Raw genomic sequence first — 16,643 nt, forward strand, 5'->3', positions numbered from 1 at the left:
AATTATTCTTGCAATATTATGTTTTTCTACTCGTTTGGTTCCAAGGTTTTTAATGGATGGTTTTTATTTATGATATTTTAACGACGTATCGATTTGAATTTAAGCTAACTTCAATAATGTGTTTTATGTAGTATATGGAAGATAATGCGCACAATATAATGTTTTTTGTAAATTAAAGGTACGTAAAATTATTCTTATAATATAATTTATTAAGAATTATCCATAATTAAGAATACTAATTATTCATTTATTAAGAAAAACTAATCATCCATTTGCCAGAATTTGATTTAAGTTAATTCGCCCTTTGTCTTGTAATTCATTGTTAAAATTTAGCTTTCATATATATTGAATCAATATATTGAATGAAAAACAAGAATGACACAGATATTGACTTACATAGATTTGGATTATGGACAAGAAGCGTACGTATAATATTATCACTTTATTATTATAGAAGAACGTGATTGTCATTCAAAATTAATTATAAAAAAACTAATAATTCAATTAGTATATGATAAAACATTTTTTGTTTTTTCTTTTAGCTTTACATAGTTGCTCTAATATTAAATTAATATACAATAATAAGATGTTCTGTAATATCGTTTGTGACAAAAGCGTCGCGTTGCGGATATTATTTACAATAATTTTTAAGAAAGTAAAGTTGGTGAGTTAAATTCTGTTATCTCTTTTTTGCGTTTTTATTAGTTTTTAGCATCATTAATTGCGATTTACTTTGGATCGGATTTACAGGTCTGTTATAGATTTGTGGATGATAAAAACGATGCCACAAGCGAAAAAATTCAGTATTTCAGATTTCCAAAATAATTGAGGGCTAATAAAAAATGATTTTGATATTTGACATTTTTTTATAAAGAAGATGAATCTTATTTGGAAATTTCGATCAATAGTCATGAATATATTGTTCATCTTCTTTAAAATACATTTTTTTTATTTCATACTTTATTTTTTATTTAATATTAAAGGCAGGAGCTATTTCGAATATGAGGATTCCGATAGTGTCATATGTATATATATATTAATTTTTTAAGATCACATTTTGATACATGCACATAGACAAACAAAAGAGAGAGAGAGAGAGAGAGAGAGAGAGAGAGAGAGAGAGAGAGAGAGAGAGTGGTTTTATAAAAAAGATATGTAGTTGCATATTACAAATTGCATTTTTTTTTAAAGCAATTATTTTCATTACACCAATGAATTATATTAGGCTATATTGGCAATCTTTTCCTTGCGATATAAATCATCGTATACGATTGATGCCAGATTCCTACATCAACTTGTAAGATAAATTATTATAACTACATGTTTTTTATGACTGATACATGATATGTAACACATTAGGAATCATACATAATTAATACCATATTCTTGGATGTTCCTGAAAAAAATTATTTTTTAAGAGTTTCTTATAAAATTAATGCAAGAGCTTTTCATTGCTATGTAAATCATCGTGTACGATTCATTTCAAATTCCTAAAATTATTAAAGACTACTAGATTACTAGAGATCGATTCTGTATTTTGAGACGAGGTGAAAATTACAAAAGCGAACGACTTACTAAAATACCGATAATTTCGTTGGTCAACATCTAGTAAATTTGCTCACTTTTGTAATTTTCATTTTGTTTGAAGACATAGAATCGATCCTCTGGTGAGATTCATGAAAAAATTATATGAGATTCTTATATATCATGTACGTTTATTTAGTAATCTTGATTGATCACATACAACTCTTTTAAAATCTGGTTCAAAAAACTTACAAGAATTTTCAACATGACTACCATCAAAGTAGCCTTAAAAAATTAATTCTGTTTAGAATTTTAGAAAACAGTATTTGGTCACAAAATTAACAAAAAAGTAAAACATTTTAAAAAATATGCAAATAAAAATATATTCACATAATTTCTGTAAAAGCGTGTTTAATGCTTCGAGACAGATTTCGTCGAAATTATCACGTCCTTTTATGCTATATTTAATCGGAGTTATATTTTTTGACATAATAATGCAGGTATACTTGAAATTATAATATAAGCTCGCATAGATAGCCATTACATTGTAAATCCAGATGTATTATTTTTCCATATATAATGACGCATTTGACTGAGGTTTTTTTTTCACATGTTTCTTGCTGTTTAACAAATTTAATTGTACATTATTAGAAACGTTCTTAAATTTTATTAATTTCTTTAATGTTCACTGATGAATAAAATTTAAATTTTCTGTCACTGAAAAGATTATTTATGTTTATGTTAATGAGATGTTTAAGTTTGTAGTAAATGAAAACTTAAATAACTTAAAAAACTGTCAACATAACCCCATAGAAACATTAGTAGATTTGTGTCTGCATCATAAAGTTATTCTCGATTGAAAATGTCAGTTTACGAGCCAAATTCTCGTCATTTGCGGGAGATTTTAATTTTTTGCTTCAATATGAAGAAATCTGCGGCTGAGGCTCATCGAATGCTCTCAAATACTTATGGTGAGGCCGCTATTAGTGAAAGAACGTGTCGTGAGTGGTTTCAACGCTTCAAGAACGGTGATTTTGACGTTCAAGGTCATGCTCTGTATTTGGTGAGACCAGCTCGGCGTAGTGTATTATGAACTGTCAAAACCGACTGAAACAATCACAGACGATCGGTATCGAACACAATTGATGCGTTTGAGCCGAGTATTGAAAGACAAACGCCACAATACAACGAGAGACACGATAAAGTGATTTTGCAGCATGACAATGCTCGACCCCATGTTGCGAAAGTGGTCAAGACATTCTTGAAAACGTTGAAATGGGAAGTCCTACCCCACCCGCCGTATTCTCCAGACGTTGCTCCCTCTGACTATCACTTGTTTCGATCAATGGCAGACGGCCTGGCTGACCAGCACTTTCGGTCTTATGAAGAAGTAAAAAATTGGATCGATTTGTGGATAGCCTCAAAAGATGACCAGTTTTTTCGACGCGGGATTCGTACACTACCCGAAAGATGGGAGAAAGTAGTAGCCAGCGATGGACAATATTTTGAATCATAAATGTATAACCAGTTTTTTATAATAAAGCCTCGAATTTCGGAAAAAACGGCGGAAGCAAAGTTGTACACCTAATATACTGAAAAACACTAATTGAAAATTGAATGTTTTAGTTGAAAGTTGTCTATTTTCATTGAACTATCCATTAAATTGAATGCTCATGTTTATTTCATTAAAAAATCTGTATTAAGGATAGGGATTCAATTGTCCCTCTCCAATTTTAATGAGCAGTTATTCTCCAGACAAAAATAAACTCGTATTTTTTTATACGTGCCCATACGCACTTTTAAAGAATGAAACATTCATTGGAAAAAGTGATTTTTCTCTTTTGTAGCAAATATCATTGGAAAAATCGGTGTTTTTCTTTCGAGGCGAATGTCGCTGCAACTGTAAGAGATAGAAAAAAATTTTCAGAGAATGGCGTCTTATAATAAAGCAAGCGGAAAGATATCGCGACGATCAGCATACGCTTTGCATAATGCTCTAATTAATTGCATCATCGCATAACATATCTATAATTGTGTTAAAACATATTTAATCGTGCTAAATAACGTGATTTATAATGATAAGAAAAACTTCAGCTAAAATATTGGGAGTACAAATAAGTTTCCGCCATTTTTAATCAAAAATTAAGCATTTATTGTGAAAGAACGGTACATAATATTTTATTCAAAGTAATGACCATCGCTAGCCACTATTTTTTCCCATCTTTCTGCATGTGGATACCGCGTCGGAAGAACACTTCATCTTTTGAGGCTATCCAATCATCGATACAATTTTTGGTATTTTCGTATGATGTGAAGTGCTGCTCAGACAGGTCATGCGTCATCGATCAGAAACAAGTAGTAATCGGAAGGAGCAATGTCTAGAGAATACGGCGGGTGGGATAGAACTTTCCATTTGAGTGTTTCTAAGTAGGTTTTGACCGGCGCCGCAACATGTGGTCGATTCCATAATCATTTCTCACTGGGTAACTACAATACAGCATATACGTATTTCATTTATTACAAAGAAATATAGTGTTTTAACAGTAAAAAATTTTGAGAAATGGTTGAGGTTATGTCTGCAAAAAAATGAAGCATCGAAGAAGGCGAAGACCGGAAAGATGATGGCCACATTTTTTGAGATGCTCGCGGTATAATTCATATCGATTACTTTCCGTCGAAACAAACTATCAATGGCGATTACTACGCAGCCTTATTGGACGGTTTCAATATTTTAAAGAAGAAACGTCCCCATTTGGTGAAGAAGAAAGTGCTTTTTCATCAAGACAATGCACGAGTTCACGTACCCGGCACCGATGGCCAAATTCAACGAATTCTGCTACGAATTGCTTCTCCATCCAATCTATCGCCAGATTTAGCTTTCTACGACTTTTTCCTGTTTCCAAACCTGAAGAAATAATTCGGAGGAAAGAGATTCATCACCAGAGAGCAGCTCATCGCCAAAACAGAGGCTTATTTTAAAGAGGTGGACAAATCATATTATTCGGACGGCTTGAAAAAGTTGGAGAAAAGTGTCGTTAGATCAAGTGTATCGAGCTAAAAGGAGACTACGTTGAGAAATAAAAATGAATCAATAAAAAAAATAAATGTGTTTTACTATGTTTTCCTAAAAATTAATTGATTTGCCTTCATAAATAGAAAATCAAATTTTATAATCAGTTTTTATAAGAATTTAAATCAATTAAATCATTTACAGTATTATACTATCTAATTTATCTTATACTATCTTATATTATCTTATACTATCTAATTTAAATATTATGTCGAATATTATATATTATTTGATTATGTTAATTTACTGTTTATAATAATTATGATATTAAGACGTAATCGAAATTTGATACCTTTTATTGTAAAGTATTTCTTCATCGTTCATGTGAAACAATAAGTGGACAATGTTTTAACATCTACGTATATTCCAGCATTCTTAGCTATCAATTTTTATGCATTATTGAATTTTTGGCTATATGAAAAAGCATTACAATCATTGGTATACCCTTTCTGTGTACATGAGTCCAAATTGCTTTGACATTCTTATGAGCTGCACATAAAAATTTATTATAATAAAAATCTCAATTGTTATGATGAATCACTCATATAAACATTTTATTAGTTATATTAATACAATGCATTTTTTATCTTTAATCTAATTTTGTCATCTAAAAATCATTTTTAGAAAAACCAAATTTTATTTAAAAATGCTAACCAGTTATTATAAAAAAATAATAAAATATAATTATAATTCAAAAACAAAGATTACCTACAGATATCAACAAGAAATTGTTAAAAAATTACTGTAGAGATAATAAGATATGTAAATCTAATGCAAAAATTATTAGTAAATGAGAACGAATTGACATAGATTGAAATGGATTCAAATTTTCAGGAATACGCTTTCGAGAACATTAAAATGAATCCTTTTTGATTGCAATGCATTTTTATTCATTTATAGGCATTGCGTATGAATAAAGTACTATGTCTCTATGTCTCTAGTTTCTATGTCTCTTAATCTAAAAATAAAATCAACTTTTTTTCTATGCCTTGTGAGAATATTTTTTAATTCGAAATAGGAAATGCAGTTTTTTAATCCAATCATATCCAAGTAATTGAAAGAATGAACCATATGCTGAGTACGCATTCGAATAGATACGAACAGATTAAAATTTCAATCCATTTTAACCCATTCTCACTTACTCGGTTACTATGTTATATCATATTTATTATTAAAATAAAATTTTATTGTAACTATTTAATTATTCAAGAGCCATTTAAAACTAAAATACATATATATGCATTATATACAATGTTTTTGTTAAGTGTATTGCGAAACTTTAAAATGATAATTGAAACATTAAAATGATGATTGAAATAATAATTCGCCTCGGTATCTAAAAATTAATGATTTCCTTAATTATAAATTGTATTCTAGTCAATATAATTTTATTTTAAATAATATCACAAAAAATATTTACAATTTCATAGACATGTTAATTATGAATAAAGACAGATTAAATTATGAACTTAATTAAAAAGAATTCACACGTTAATGAATGAAAATATGAAAAAATGTCTAATCATGCAGAAAATATATATCGGTTATCACGTATTTTTTTATATTTTTCTAAAAAAATTAGAAAATGTACATAAAACTTCGCTTTGCGGCATCATTTTACAATTATCATGTTGTCATGTTGTTGGTATTTCAAATGACACTTCTATATCTAGCGTCCATAATAATCATTGTTTTAATTTCAGAGCCAATAAAACAGCCTTAAGTTTGTCTAACCCGATAATTTCCATTTCACGTTTGTTCCTAATTATGATAATTTGTTTTTGTTCCTAATCATGATATTATGATAATTCCATTATTTGCTCCATCAAGGAATGCGCGCATATTCTGTGAAATAATGGTTAATATTTCGATAATAACTGTAATGTGTTTTAATTATGTTATAGTTTTAATATTGAGTGGGAAATTACAACCAATAAGTATACAAAGTTACATTATATGTAACTTTGTATAATATATTTACTGAGAATCGTTCTAAAAATTCGAAAGTAAATACTATAAATAATAATTTCATGATACCATCTGATTAAATTTCTTCAGTATATGGAATTTTTTGATAATACATATTTTTTGGAATTTTATTAGTTTTAAACTAAGAAGAAAGATAGATGCATGTAAAACGTTTATTTGTAGCTAGCCTTCAGTTAACCTACTTGCCAAGCGATTAAACATGATTGTTTCTTACCTATGAATCCAACAAATTACATTCGACTTACTCAGCGAATATAGAGCTATTTTGTTTGATGTAAATATATTATATTCAATTTCTCTTGCCTCGGGATATGTTACGACTATTTCGCTATTAATCGATTTTATGGCCTGAGCATTCAGTCCTGCAATCTCCAAAATATTCGGAGATGGAATTCCATGCTCGAATGCAGGATGACTATTGAGTAGTACAATAGCAATACTATATTTTTCTATTTCATGTAATGGTCTAATTGCGTAGCCAACATATTTCTCAGCAAGCTGTTGCATGATAGGCAAGAAATAGTAAAGTAATGTCGTATGAAATCATCAATAGTAAAACATACAGTATTCCAGTTCTCTGCCACAAATGAGTTTCGCAATAGGTAAATAAGGAACAGTTGAATAACTTGGTCCTCCGATAAGATCTTTGAGCCAAAGTGTAGGACTATATGGAATATATCCTACTATGAGTAGTTTACCTTTAGCAATCTGAAAAACAATATCCACAGAGAGAGTGACAATGGAAATAGCTACATCTAATTATTGTAATAAATAGACAAAATAAATTAAGAATATTTAAGAAATTTAAAACTTTATCCTTACCTCCCACAATCCGAATAAACATTCATTTAATGTAATATCTTTAATATAATATCAAACTCAACAGTCTAGATTATTTCCAAAAGCTTTTTCGTTGCTTTAGTTTTTATTACTGTGTCACATGCATTCCTCATTGATATGCAGAATACATCATATATAGTGCATATTGTTCCCATTCAATCGGATTAAAATCTTCAGATTCTTCCATTACTTTCATCAAACCATCGAATACCTGAAAATAATACGTATTCTTTACTGTTGATGAAAAAAATATATAGAAATATGAAAATATATATTGGGGACTCAGTTAATGATTTGAGATACGTTCAATATCAAATAATATTTTAAAACAGAAAGATTACATTCTTTCGCAATTGTTTCATAAATTTCAAATAATCAATTTATATTCAAAACGTTTCAAGTTCCATAACATTTACTTACGCCAAGTTCTGCGCAAGTTTTCTTTGATCTTAATCTCATGTGTGCTTACTACGTGATGACCTTTGCGAAGCAATCCATTTATCAAATTCATCGTCCAGACATGATGCAAGTGATAGAACAGGATCTATTAATAAAATTGACAATAGTTTCGATGTTGTCACGAGGCCGATTAAAATACAATACACAAAGTGGAGCATCAAAATAAAGTAATTCGACATTGTTGGTAAACTTGAAAGTCTTCTACATAGTCTTTAAATCAAATCTCAAGAATGCTTCAGTATATTTTGATGTACTTTCTCTTGTCTTCATTCTACGATCAATAGATTTTACCATATTAATTATCTCTCATTACGTAATGGCACAGTATATACAGCTCATCTCTCCTGATTTTAAGTTAGCCAAAATAAAGTGCGCATGCGTGAAATAAATAAATTGCCCTGGCTCTTTTTCTCCTTTCTTTACTGCTCTCTCTCTCTCTCTCTCTCTCTCTCTCTCTCTCTCTCTCTCTCTCTCTCTCTCTATTTAAACGGGCATTTCAATATCCACATTTGTGTTTCAAGCATACTTGGTTCAGAATAGAAATTTAGAGCGACATATTACGTGTATTGTCCATTTGATGAAATGGAGTGTGAAAAATCCCAAAAGATTAGTCTAATTTTTGTGAAAAAGTGATAAAATGAAAAAGTGAACAAAAGTAACATAGAAAACGGAGCAAGCTTTATTGTATTTTATAAATTTTTTTTTATTTATTGTATTTTAAATTAATTTTTTGAAGACATATTCGTATGTGTATATTTCTTTTCACATATTCGTATGTGTAAATTTCTTTTATAACAGCTTCTGATAATATTTTCATAGACGTATAATTACATAATATTTCTTTATACAAATATACATTTTTAAGCTAATTTAACATTTTTCCTAATTTTTCTATATTTTTTTCAAAATATTTACAATTTATTTTTATTAATTTTCATAAAGTTTAAATTATTTCATTTCAATATTATGTTTATTTGCGTCGCATGCTCTAATATGCTCCAATATGTTCCTACAATAGTACTTTACTCACTTCAACGAATTCATTGGATTGCGATGTGAATAAATCTAGTGAGTTTTGCGAGGAATTTTGATAGAGTTAGAAAAGGATGGAAAGAGAAAGAAATTTAGATAGCAACGCTAGGTAACTTACTTATTTCACGCATGCGCACTCCATTTTGGCTAACACTAATATCAAAATTGCCAAGAGAGAGTTGTACCACTGTATATATTGTGATAATGAATTAACAATATTTTGATATCATTTGCTGGATAATTTAGGTATACGATAATACATAAAAAATAAAAAAAAGTTTACATAAGTAAACTATTAATAATGTATATATATATAAACATGGCTCGTAATATTTATTTAATCTCTACTATTATAAATTATTATTGACATTGATTGAATTGACACATTTAATTTAATATACATTTAATTGCATGTAAAATTATTCGATGCAATGTTGAATAGGTAATATATACGATAATTATTAATTCTTCGATTATTTTACTTGGTACACACATATTTAACAAAAATTAAAGAATATACTCAAAACACTCAAAATTGCAATTCTTAAATCATCGAAACTTAATAAAAAATCATCACAGACAAAAAAATAAGAACAATATTAAAATATTACTTTAAATCACGATATGAACACACAACAAGAAATAAAAGATGTTATGCACGCAATGACATCCAAGTTCGATTCCCGATCAAGGTAATATTTTTTGCAATAAAACTATTTAAATTTTTAAGTTGCTTAAGAATTATTATAAAGATAAACTTACGAGCATCATTATTAATAAATTGCTATCAATTTTAATTTATGATATTACTGCTCTAGACTTATTAGGATTACGTTTCAAGTCTGAAAATAAATTCCATGCGCAGTTTGAAGAATTTGTAGTATATAAATTCACGCAGAATTGTTTCAGTATCAAAGATCCAAGTTTGGCCATTTAGTCTTAATTTCTTATAATAAAAAAGCATTTTCGAGCTTGAAACTTATATTTTAACATGCTTCTGATTGTTTTTCCAAAAAATCTTTATTTTTACTGTTTAGTTATCCTTAAATTATTAGGTTTAAAATTGCACATTTAATAGTTTTCAATTCCATGGAAAATTTTTCTAAAAAATTTAATACTTTTACAAAAAGTACAAAATTTTTATCTGCAAAATATTTTTTTTTAATTTTCTTACGATTTTTCTTGATCGATCAATTACTAGATTTTAATGCATTTTTTATAATAAAATTTTTAAAATGCAAAAGCATTTGGAAGCTGGAAATTTATAATATCCTTTTGATTGATTATAAATTTAATTTTGCAGAATTGAGAAGATAAAAAATATTTGCCGATTTGTTACCGAATTTCAATGTTGAATATAAGAAATGCAGGTTTAGTTTTAAAGGTGCGTAATTCGGTGCTAAGAAAAATTTTTTTCTAAAGAAATTTTTAAAGGACGTTTTATAGAAAACACTGTACTTTTGTAAAAGTATTAAATTTAAAAAAAAAATTTTGAGCTGCAGACTGTTGAATGCAGAAATATAAATCCCGCTCTACAATTGCATAAACGTAGTTGTAGTTGTAAGAATTAATCAATTGCACTTGAATACGAGAAGAATATCCGACTATGATTGGTAAATTGTTACAACTATGACCACTTACAAACTACGTTTACGCAATTGTAGATCAGGCTCAAGAGATTCGAGCTCTAAAAGCTTTTTCATTTTTTTTTATCAGTGATGATTTTTCATCAATTTTTGGTGATCCAAAAATTGTTAAATTTTGAGCGTTTTAAAAGTACTCTACTTTTTTGAGTTGTATATAATGGCATATCTGGTTTTTCGTTTCTAATGCTTTCAAAGATACATGTGCTTTTATAGTTAGTACGTTATATTTCTTAATATCCAGATTCGATTAAAAATGTATTCTTTACAACATATTCATTTTCATGAAAGTTATAACAATTGAATTGGATTGAATATGTCAAAGTATGTCATTAAAGTATGTCATACCAAAGTATGTCATTATTATAGTGCGGCACCCAAAAATTAATATACATGCAAACAAAATTGTATTAACAATGTATATATGATATACAATTAAATTGTGTATAATTATCATAGATATCTGTAGATATCAGTGACATCTATTAGTATATCATATCATATCACAGATATCCATGGTCATTATATTTGCAGAAAAGAAGAATATTAGAGTCTAAAGAAAAATTTTTTAATTTTTTAATTTTTAGTTTCTTAGTTAATATAAAAATTTCGAAATGTTAAACAAATTATGTAATATAATTAATTATTAAATATCATATTAAAGGATAATTTAAATGGAGTCGAGTAATGTATCGATTTATGTGTATTTTGGAAAAACCCAAATCGGGAATATGAGATAAATTGTTATCAAAAGTAAATCTCGTTTTATGAAATTTATTAATGAAAAACATAGAAACTATTATTTTTACTATTATTTTTTTTATAATAATAATTTGGTAATGATGTTATAATTTTTTACCAAACCGTTATTATAAAGTAACTATAAAAGTAACATCATTACTTATTACTTTCCATCCCTGACAAAAAATGAAGTAATAAAATATGAAGACATCTTTGAAGTTAAACAACAAGACTAATTATAGGATAGATAACTTGAAAACGATTTTAGAGCGATTTTGATAGACAACACAAAATCTGATGAAATAATTATTTAGTTTTGAATTCTAGCTTTGAGTATAACATACTTATCAAGTTATGTATGTTTACAAATATTAATGTACAAGTACTAACAATGCAATATTTGTTGCTTCATTCCCGGAATGATAAGTTGATATCTTATTAAACAAAGTTTATATTTATTATCTTTAATAATGATTTTGTATGAGTTTTCCTATGATAATCGACATACCATTCGAATCCACTTAAACAATTGTTTAATATAATTTGTACATAACCTCGGAACTTTTTCATATTAAAAATCCAAGACTTAACATATATTTTTTTATTCAATATTAGTAATAAGGCTCCTTTTTTATTATAAATTAATGTTGAATCAAAATTCTTTTATTCTAAATTCTTACAGATTTATTTAGTCATACCAATGCGAAATAAAAAAAAATATATATATATTTAACATATATATATATGTATATGCGTATAGCAATGTGTTTATATATATATGTATATGTATATGTTTATATGTATATGTTTAAATGCACACGAAAAATGAATTCTTAAAGAAATGTATAAATGTTTTAATTCAAGAACATTTTATGTATAGCGCCAAGAATAAACAATTTTCGATTAACAATAAATTATTCGTAAAATAAAATAAATTTTATTTTTAATTCAAAACAAATTTTATTTGAATAAAAGATTAAAGTTGCACTCGTTCAACATTAAATACGTTTAGTAGCATTATTTTTTCTTCACTGATACCTTTTGCCAATTTATTTCAATCCCCAGTATGCTTCTTAGTAATATCAAAATATCAGAAATGTTACAAGTAAGTTACGATAGTTTTGTAAATGAAGTACCATACTGAGAGCTTGCCTCTTAATGTGCACGAAATACAAGCTCCCAAGGAAAAACTGAATCAAACTTGGATTGTACCCTGTATTAATGTTAGCTCAAAGACAAGTGAAATGTTGAAATCGTTCTACCAACCTTTGTTAGCCGTATTGCAAATAAGAATGCAAACAGACGGTCAACCTCGTCACATTGGGAGAGAAACGCTGGCTGCATATACATGCGGATCCGCCATGATGGATTCATTGCTCATCTCACTCTGTAACTGTAGATAAGATCCGTCCGCATGTATAGGCGCCTCTTCGTCGCAGTGACAAAGTCGGCCGTCTGTTCGCGCATCCTCATTTGCAATATAACTGACAAAAACAGGATGAGCTGTATATTTCATCCATCCTTAAAGATTGAACCATATTTAGGGGTATGTTCCACGAATGAAAGTTCACTTACAAAATCACCGTCAATCGTCATTCACCCATGCACTTCCGATATCTTGATATTACTGAAGGGCCCTTATACACACTATTGCCGCATGTCAGCGAATTTTCAAATTTATAATTCTTAACCCAAGAATAAATAGTTTGTAAATAATGATTGAGTATGTTAGAACCATATAATGATTTTAGAAACAATAATACAATTTTAAAAATAAAGTATACTTTGCATAAATCTATTTATTATTGATGTCAGAGAACATTTATAATTAAAGAGAACATTTTACTTAAATGAAAGTAAGTAGCATTCAAGAATAAAAATATATGTGACTCAGGAATTCATTTTTTTCTGTGTATATGAATAAAAATATATTATACATACATATTATACATCAACGACATAGAGAATGAACTGTGTGATCCGTGTGTCAAAATGATTGATAAGAGAGAGGAATCGTAAAAGACTGCCAATCTGTATCTTTTTCAACGATGTAATGGGAGAGAGAATGAGAAGGAGAGTGGTCTTCCACAATCCCTTTCATTATTATATCGACCACATTTGAAAAAGTTGCAATTAATTTCTCAATGCTGTATATTTCTGTATATTTCTAGACATGACTAAAATATTAATGCTTTAAATGAAGAGACATAAATTCCAATCAACCTCGACACTAAAGACTTCTCAATTACAAAATGTCACACTTTATATTGCAATTGCTTATCATTTTACTCTTTGTCTTTGTTATTTATTGCATAAATTGATTTATTTCTTAACGTCGTACTCTCAGCAGGGACAATCAAACTCCATCTTCCCTTCCTGCTGAGGGGTATATGACTTTTCACATGAAGCAATGGTTAATCATTTAAATTGAATATTTTTAATATGAAGGAGTTTCGAGATGTATATACAAATTATATTAAAAAATTATTTAGATGGATTCGAATGTCGATTAGCATAGGAAAACTCATACAAACTCATTATTAAAGATAATAAATATAAACTTTTTTTAATAAGATATCAACTTAATAAGATTCCGGGAATGAAACAAAAAAAATTGCATTGTTAGTACTTGTATATTAGTACTTGTAACCACATAAAATTTGATAAGTATATTATACTCAAAGCTAAAGAATTCAAAACTCAATAACTATTTTATCAGATTTTGTATTGTTCGTCAAAATCGCTCTAAAATTATTTTCAAGTTATATATACTAGTTCTTTGTTGTTTAATTCCTGAGAGGTCTTGATATTTTATTACTTCTCTTTTGTCAGGGATGGAAAATAATACATAAGTAACGACATTACTTTTATAGCTACTTTATAATAACGATTTGATGATAAAAAATTATAACATCATTATTAACCAAATTATTATTATAAAAAAATAACAGTAAAAATAATGGTTTTTATGCTTTTCATTAATAAATATCATAACATGAGATTTAGTTTTGATAACAATTTATCTCATATTTCTGAGTTTTTCCAAGATACGTACATCGATATATTACTCCACTCCGTTTAAATTTTCTTTTAATATGATATATTTATTAATCATTGATTATATTATATAATTTGTACATTTCGAAACTTTTAACTAAGAAATTAAAAATTAAAAATACAAAAATTGCTTTCTTTAAGCTTAACATTCTTCTTTTTTGCAAATATAATGACCATAGATATGATATTATGGATATCATGAATATCATAGATATCATAGATATCATAGATATTTATGGATATCTACACACATGATAATTACACACAATTTAGTTTTGTTGTACATCACTTATTATTAATACAATTTTGTTTGTATTACATGTATGTTAATCCTTCGATGCCGCACTATAATAATAACATACTTTGGTGCGATATATTCAATCCAATACGATTGCTTGTAACTTTCATGAAAATATATTGTAAAGAATAAATTGTAAAGAATACTTTTTTGAATCGAAACATTGGATATTAAGAAACATAATGTACTAACTAATTACATGTATCTTTGGAAAGTATTGGAAACGAAAAACCAGATATGCCATTATATACTACTCAACATAAAAAATACTTTTAAAATACACAAAATTTACAATTTTTGGATCGCCAAAAGTTGGTAAAGAATTATCATTGATAAAAAAAAAATAAAAATGCTTTGGAGTTTTTTGAGCCTGATCAATAATTGCATAATGTTCGTAAGTAGTCATAGTTGTAATAATTTACCAATCACAGTCGGATATTCTCTTCGTATTCAAGTGTGATTGACTAATTCTTGCAATTACAACTACGCAATTGTAGATCGGGATTTATATTTCTACATTCAACAGTCTGCAGCTCAATACATATTTTTCTTTTAAATTTAATACTTTTATAAAAGTACAGTGTTTTTATCTACAAAACGTCAAAATTTTCTTAAAAAAAAATTTTTCTTAGCCGAATTACACAACTTTTGAAACTAAATCTGCATTTCTTATTATCTACGTTGAAATTCGGCAACAAATCATTGCAAAAATTCTTTTATCTCCTCAATTCTGCAGAATTAAATTTATAAACAATCAAAAGCATTTTAAAATACAAACTTCCAAAAGCTTTTTGCGATTTTTCGCCGATTTTTAAAATATGATTATAAGAAATGCATTTAATTTTAAAGTCTAGATCGGTTAAAGAAAATTGTAAGAAAATTAAAAAAAATATTTTGCAGATAAAACTTTGTATTTTTTTGTAAAAGCATTAAATTTTTTAGAAAAATGGATCTATCGAATTGCAACTAAATATACGTATGATGTTCATAAGTATATCTTTATAATAATTCTTAAGCAACTTAAATCTATAAATAGTTTTATTACAAAAAATATTACCTTGACCGGGAATCGAACCTGAATGTCATTGCGTGCATACATCTTTTATTTCTTGTTGTGCGTTCATATCGTGATTTAAAGTAATATTGTTCTTATTTTTTTGTCTGTGATAATTTTGTATTAAGTTTCGATGATTTAAGAGTTGTGCAATTTTGAGCGTTTTGAGTATGTTCTTTAATTTTTGTTAAGTATGTGTATACCAAGTAAAATAATATCGAAGAATCAATAATTATCATATATATTACCTACTCAACATTGCTTCGAATAATTGTTTACATGTAATTAAATGTAAATTAAATTAAATGTATCAATTCAATCAAAGTCAATAATAATTTATAATAGTAGGGAATTAAATACTAGCCATGTACATATTAGGTATATTTCCCGTTACATTTAACGGAAAAAATGCCACGAACTTTTTCCCACACTTAATACATTATATATACATTATTAATAGTTTACTTATGTAACCCTTTTTTTGATTTTTTTATTATCCTATAATTATTATTGTATTTTTGTATTATCGTAACTAAATTATCCAGAAAATGATATAATAATATTGTTAGTCCATTACCATAGCATATATAGTACAGTAGCGGAACTATCTATCGACATCTTTAATGTTAATGTTGGCCAACAATGCGCATGCATGAAATAAATAAAATATCTAGCGTGCCATTTGAATTTCTTTCTCTTTCCTTTTCTCACTCTCAAAATTCTTCGCAAAACTCACTAGATTTATTCGCATCGCAATCCAATGAATTCATTGAAATAAGTAAATACTATTGTAGGAACATATTGGAGCATGCGATGCGAATATACATAATATTGAAATAAAATAATTTAAACTTTATTAATAAAAATAAATTGTATAAATTAATAAAAATAAATTGTAAATATTTTGAAAAAAATATAGAAAAATTAGGAAAAATG

The 16,643-nt window shown here is 27.5% G+C and overlaps 1 pseudogene; it reads right to left on the reverse strand.

Annotated features, from left to right (window-relative positions):
- Nucleotides 1–4,914: 4,914 nt before the first annotated feature.
- LOC108689280 overlaps nucleotides 4,915–16,643 on the reverse strand; it is a 31,574-nt pseudogene continuing 19,845 nt past the window's right edge.

This window comes from Atta colombica, unplaced genomic scaffold (genome assembly GCF_001594045.1).
Source record: "Atta colombica isolate Treedump-2 unplaced genomic scaffold, Acol1.0 scaffold268, whole genome shotgun sequence".
NCBI classification, from domain to species: Eukaryota; Metazoa; Arthropoda; class Insecta; order Hymenoptera; family Formicidae; genus Atta; species Atta colombica.